The 7045-nt window shown below is 38.9% G+C and overlaps 1 pseudogene; it reads left to right on the top strand.

The window, feature by feature from the left end:
- The window catches only part of LOC101351193 (pre-mRNA-splicing factor SPF27 pseudogene), a 3483-nt pseudogene extending 2795 nt beyond the window's left edge, over window positions 1-688 (top strand).
- The last annotated feature ends 6357 nt before the right edge of the window (window positions 689-7045 follow it).

The raw sequence follows: 7045 nt of genomic DNA, 5'->3' as shown, positions 1-7045 counted from the left end.
TTGTGGATTCTTTGGGGTTTTATATGTATAAGATCATATCATCTGCAAATAGAAATACTTTTACTTCTTCCCTACCAATTTGGATGCCCTTTATTTCTTTTTCTAGCCTAATTGCTCTGACTGGGACCTCCAGCACAATGTTGAATAAGAGTGATGATAAAGGGCATCCTTATTCTGCTTTTGAAAGCAACATAATGTGAAATGAATTCCAAAGATTGGCTGCTTGATGGCTAATTAAGTTGTTCAGTATGAAATGATATGAGTTTCCAGCCCTTTCCTCAGGTCAGAAAAATTATATTACTGCATGGTAAGAATGTGTAAACAATTCTACTGCCTAGTTAGAACATTAAGCGGTTTGAATTGAGAATCTGGAACTAAAGTCACAGTATGGATGCAATGCCTGGAAAGTATATAATGAAAATCTATTTCATATGATTGAACATGCCCAGAAAGAGCTCCAGAAGTAAAGGAAACATAATAAAGATTTAAACCGGCAGTTAAAAAACATGCAATTAACAGCTGGGTTTAAATTGAGAGAAATGGAGTCAGCTTGGGTATCCCTGGTTAGTAAGAATTATGAGATTGAACAAACTATTATACAACTAGAAAATTAAATCTATCAAATTAAGCAGCAACATGGAGAGGCAAGCAAGGAAACATTCGACAAGACTTCTGCAAGAAAAAATAATTTGATGGGTAAAAAGAAGGGAGAGTTGGTCTTTTCACAGCGTATCAGGCATTCTGAACTATTTCTGAAATGTGAAGGACAACAGCATCTTATGGAAACCACCAGTGGTTAAATGTTTAGATACCAAAGAATGTGTGAACAGTGTATTATTTCTATTTGTACATTTTAGCAAAATAAACAATTTCAACTTGATGGTATTTTTATAATGTTTAAAAAAATCTTCAGACATTCAAGATAAGTATGCTTTAGAATGATGTTCTGATACAAAACTAATTTTAAGCCACTTAGGTCTTATTTTGCATCCAAGAGATCTTTATGGAAAATTTTCAACATGTGCAAAGTATTTGGAAGCTTTTATTTTATACCTTTGTCTAATAAAGAGGTAATTCTAAATAATTTTTTGTCTGCCAGACAAGAAAAAAAAAAATACAGGAAAGAAAGAAAAGACCAAAAGTCAGAAGAGACTCAGAAACTTGCTCCTGAATGTAGAGTAGCTAAAGCAACCGAAAGAAATGGTGAAGTAAAAGCTGAACAGAAGTTTTCAAAGGGCAGCTCAGGTAGACAAAGTAAAATATTGTAATGAAATGGCGAACACCTGGAGTTCGAAAACCAAAAGGGAAGAACACACTCAGCATTTCTCAAGCTGAAAGAACTGAAGAAAAAATTCCAGGCTTGAGTTGCAATTTTGAAGGATTTTATGGGAAAAATATTGAATGACACAGGAAGCATCAAAAGAAAATGAAAGAAATACACAGAGTCACTGTACCAAAAAGAACTGGTCAATGTTCAACCATTTCAGGAGGCAGAATATGATCAAGAACTAATGCTACTGAAGGAAGGAATCCAAGCTGCATTGAAGGCATTGGCAAAAAACAAAGCTCCAGGAATTGATGGAATACCAGTTGAAATGTTTCAACAAAGGGATGCAGCCCTCAAGGTGCTCATTCATCTGTGCCAAGAAATTTGGAAGACAGCTACTTGGCCAACTGACTGGAACAGATCCATATTTATGCCAGTTCTAAAGAAAGGTGACCCAATTTGTGTGGAAATTATTAAACAATCTCATTAATATCACACACAAGTAAAATTTTGCTGAAGATCATTCAAAAGTGGTTGCGGCAGTACATAGCAGGGAACTGTCAGAAATTCAAGCAGGACACAAAAGAAGACATGGAAAGATGGTGTCACTGCTGATGTCAGATTGATCTTGGTTGAAAGCAGAGAGTACCAGAAAGATGTTTGCTATATTTTATTGACTATGCAAAGGCATTCGACTGTGTGGATCATAACAAATTATGGATAACATTGCAAAGAACAGGAATTCCAGAACACTTAATTGTACTCATGCAGAACCAGTACATAGACTAAGAGGAAGTCATTCAAACAGAACAAGGGGGTACTGCATGTTTTAAAATCAGGAAAGGTGTGTGTCAGGGTTGTATCTTTTCACCATACTTATTCCATCTGTATGCTGAGCAAATAATCCGAGAAGCTGGACTCTGTGAAGAAGAATAGGCCGTCAGGATTGGTGGAAGACTCATTAACTACCTGCAATATGCAGATGACACAAACTTGCTTGTTGAAAGTGGAAGGACTTGAAGCACTTACTGATGGAGATCAAAGACCACAGCCTTCAGTATGGATTATACCTCAACATAAAGAAAACAAAAATCCTCACTACTGGACCAAAAAGCAACATCATGATAAATGGAGAAAAGATTGAAGTTTCCAAGGATTTTATTTTGCATGGATCCACAATCAACACCCAAGGAAGCAGTCAAATGATGTATTGCATTAGGCAAATCTGCTGCAAAAGACCTCTTTAAAGTGTTCAAAAGCAAAGACGCTATTTTGAGAAGTAAGGTGCCCCTGACTATGATATTTTCAATTGCCTCATATGCATGTGAAAGCTGGACAATACATAAGGAAGACTGAGGAAGAATTGATGCCTTTGAATTATGGTGTTGGCGAAGAATATTGAATATACCATGGACTGCCAGAAGAATGAACAAATCTGTCTTGGAAGAAGTAGAGCCAAACTGCTCCTTGAAAGCGAAGATGGCAAGACTTCATCTCAGGTACTTCGGACATTTTATCAGGAGGGACCAGTCCCTGGAGAAGTACATCATGCTTGGTAAAGTAGAGGGTCAACAAAAAAAAAAAGAGGACCACCCTCAATGATACAGACTGACACAGTGGCTGCAACAATGGTATCAAACATAGCAACGAGACTGTGAGAATGGCACAGGACTGGGCAGTGTTTCGTTGTGTTGTACATAGGGTCACCATGAGTCGGAACCAACTTGATGGCACCTAACAACTACACAACAATAAACAAACCAACCAAACCCACTGCTGTTGAGTCAATTCTGACTCATAGTGACCCTATAGGACAGAGTAGAACTGCTCCATAGAGTTTCCAATGCTGTAAGTATTTACAGAAGCAGACTGCTACATCTTTCTTCCGTGGAACAGCTGGTGGGTTTGAACTGCCAACCTTTTGGTTAGCAGCCATGCACTTTAACCACTGCACCACCAGGGCTTCTCTCTCTCTCTCTCTCACACACACACACATATGAAGCCCTGGTTGCATAGTAGTTAAGAGCTTGGCTGCTAACCAAAATGTTGGCAGTTTGAATCCACCAGCCACTCCTTAGAAATCATATGGTGCAGTTCTACTCTGTTCTATAGGGTCACTATGAGTCAGAATTGACCTGATGGCAAGTCATTATATATATATGTATACTTATACATAAATATATATTCTATTAAATACTATCAATTCTATTATAAAGGATGAATGCTACAAAAAGCTTACAAACCAAGTCAAATGAGTTTTCCGAGAAGGTAGTGTTTATCCCCAGTTGGAAAGATTATGAAATATTTCTTGGAAGAGGTTTGAGCTGTATCTTAAAGGACTAATTGAGCTCAATAGCCAGACTCAGATGAATGGGTATTTCATCCCAAAAGGACCATATGAGTGAGTCATGGAACAGGAAATCTACAATTATGTTTGGGAATAATAAACTTTCCAGATTATTTAGAACTCAGAGTGCTTTGAGGGAGAGTAGTGGCATATGACACTAGGAAACCACTTTGATGTCAGATTATGAAGTATTTTTGAAGGGCATCCTAGGAATTTACACTTCGAAAGTTTTTGAGCAAGAGAGTGAATCAATCACATCTGTAAGATCAATTGAAACAGAGAATAAGGCTGGGCAAGGGCAATTATGGTTGTCTCTGACTAAAAATATTATTGTTGGAAAGGTCTTGAGAAATCCTCTACTTGTCCATCTATTCATTTTAAAATTAAAAACAAACAAACAAAAAAAACCTAAGTTTGACAGAGGTCCTGTCATCTAGCTAACCCCAGCCAAACACCTCAACCCTGTTGTCCTCTTCCAGCCTGCAACTTGATCCCCACTGGCTTCTCTCTCTTCCACAGTCTCTGTATTAGTTTTCCATTGCTGTGTAACGAATTACCACAAAGTTAATGCCTTAAAACAACATCCATTTTTTATGTCATATTTTCTGTAAGTCAGGAATCTGGAACCATGTGGAGTGCTTTGAGGAGGAGTAGTGGTATTCACTCAGACATCATTCTCTGCTCAAAATCTCACAAGACTAAAATCAAGGTGTCAACCAAGCAGAGTTCTCATCTGGTGGCTCTACTACCAAGTTCATTTTTTGTTTTTGGCAGAATTCAGTTTTTTGTGGTTTAGGACTGAGGTCTCCATTTCTTTGCTGGCTATTAGCCACGGGCCACTCTCTGCTCCTGGAGGCTGCCTGCATTCCTTGCCACATAGTCCCCTCTAGCTTCCAGCCAACAATGACACATCCATTCCTTCTCTTGCTAGGAGTCTCTGATTTCTGCTTCTGCTCCAAACCGGAGAAAACTCTCTGCCTTTAAAGGGCTCGTGGTACCAGGTCGGGCCCACTTAGGTAATCTCCTTAATTTAAGGACAACTATGTTATATAACAAACAACCGAATTACTGGAGTAAAATCATCATAGTCACTGTCCTGAGAATTATGCAGGGCATGTACACCAGGGGAGTGGGAAGTCTGGGGCCATCTCATAATTCTGCCTACCAGATTCTCTCCACTTATCACAATTTCTTTTCTCTCAGTCAGGTTTTAGAAATGCAATTTAATTTAACTCAGACTAAAGTTTGAATAACAGAATTCTTTATAACCTTGGTCTTCAAAGAAATCTGTTGATGTTGTCCTGGTTGAATTTCAGGCACAGTGTTTTGAGAGATTTGAAGATGGGTAAGTAGGCAGGTAGAGCTTTCATTAAAACCCTGAGTAACCATTGGCCTCACTGTTCACACCATCCTATACCCCTGGGGATGAGGGTGCTTATATCCACACAAAGAAAACACACAAATTCATTCATCCTGGATGAGAATTACCAAGTCACTTTTTTCTCTCCTTTCTCCATCCTCAGAGGCTTACCCTGCTGTCTTTGCCTCAGCATCGTCTTTAGTAACCAGTAAGTTATTAAAAAAAAAAAAAAAGTTTAAACCAGTTACAATCCAATTCTCATGCAAAAGAGAAAATAACCAATCAGCCACTTGCAACATTCAGCAAGAGGACCTCTATATTCAGCCTTCCTTATTCTAGCAATCATTTCTATAATTACTACTGGCACATTGTGTCTAATTAGTTATTTCTGTGGCATATGGGCATGAAATGTATGTGTTCCTCAGTCACCCTAATTTACTGTTAAATTGCCTATAGAGATTTTTCAAAAAATGAATAATTAAGCTTATTTCTTTGTCTCTTGTTTTCCAATTCCCTTAGACTCTATTCAGGTGATGTAATTATACTGTATCCATGGCAACACTCATTTTCTACATCTATAGGTGAAATCTTTTGGGGCTACTGGTGAAATTTTTTTTCCCTTTAATCTGGCTTCAACCTGTGGACTGTGAATGATGGAGCAGTTAGAATTCACAAGTGCTAATATAGATTTACCCTTTAGTTAGCAAGGACACTAGTTCTCACATTCAATTCCCAACTGCATTTCTCTCTCTTTCTTTTTTTTTCCTTTAAGTTTGACAGAGAAATATCCTTTTTCTACATCACAGTTTTGTCCTAATGAATTACTCAGTTATAATGACTATCCTGGGCTATGTAACCCTACTGAGATGGTGATGATATTTTCAGACAAGGTAAAAACAAGAGTTTAAAATTTAAATAATAAAGTCCACAAAACACTTCAAAATAGATTATCTTCAAAATATCAAAGCATTTTTTTAAATATATTTTTTATTGTACTTCAGGTGAAGGCTTACAGAACAAATAGTTTCTCATGAAACAGTAGTACACATGTTGTTTTATGTTAACAACCCCACAACGTATTAACCCTCTAACTTCTCAACCTTTTTTTTTTTTGGTGAAAATACACACAGCCAAAGATACACGGTTTCAAAAATTTCTGCATACACAGTTCAGTGACATTGACTACGCTCTTCCAATTGTGCTGTTATTCTCACTTAAGATGAAGGCTTACAGAACAAAATAGTTTCTCATTTAACAGTTACTACAAATGTTGCCGTATGACAATGGTTAACAATCTCACAACACATCAACACTATCCTTACTCAACCTTGGGTTCCCTATCACCAGCTTCCCTGACCCCTTCTGCCCTCCGGCCCCCGTCACTGGACTCGCTACCTCGTTAGTCTCCTTCGGTTTTACGGGGCTGTCCACTCTCAGGCTGAACAGTGAACCTCGGAGGTAGCTTCACCACTGAGCCGAAAGGGTATCTGGGGGCCATATTCTCGAGGTCTCTCCAGTCTCCTTTAGGCCAGTAAATCTGGTCTTTTTTTTTTGTGAGCTAGAATTATGCTCTACATCCTTCTCCAGCTCTGTCCAGAACCCTCTGTTGTGATCTTGGTCAGAGCAGTCAGGGGTGGTAGCCGGGCACCATCTAGCTGTACTGGACTCAGTCTGGTGGAGGTCTTGGTAGCTGTGGTCCATTAGTCCTTCGGACTAATCTTTTCCTTGTATCCTGTTCTCTTCATTCTCCCTTGCTCCCGAAGGGATGAGACTAGTGGAGTATCTTAGATGGCCACTCACAGGCTTTTAAGACCCCAGACACTACTCACCAAGGTAGAATGTAGAGCATTGTCTTTATAAGCTGTGTCATGCCAATTGAGCTAGATGTTCCCCGAGACCATGGTCCCCAGAGCCCTCCGCCCAGCAATTCAGTCCCTCAGGGAGTTTGGATGTGTCTATGGGGCTTCCATGACCTTTCCTTGTACAGGTTGTGCTAGTTTCCCCTGTATTGTGTACTGTCTCACCCTTCACCCAAGATGCCACTTATCTATTGCCTATTTAGTATTTCCCC

This window comes from Trichechus manatus, unplaced genomic scaffold (genome assembly GCF_000243295.1).
Source record: "Trichechus manatus latirostris isolate Lorelei unplaced genomic scaffold, TriManLat1.0 scaffold00222, whole genome shotgun sequence".
Lineage (NCBI taxonomy): Eukaryota > Metazoa > Chordata > Mammalia > Sirenia > Trichechidae > Trichechus > Trichechus manatus.
This window is presented reverse-complemented; position numbering and strand designations above follow the sequence as displayed.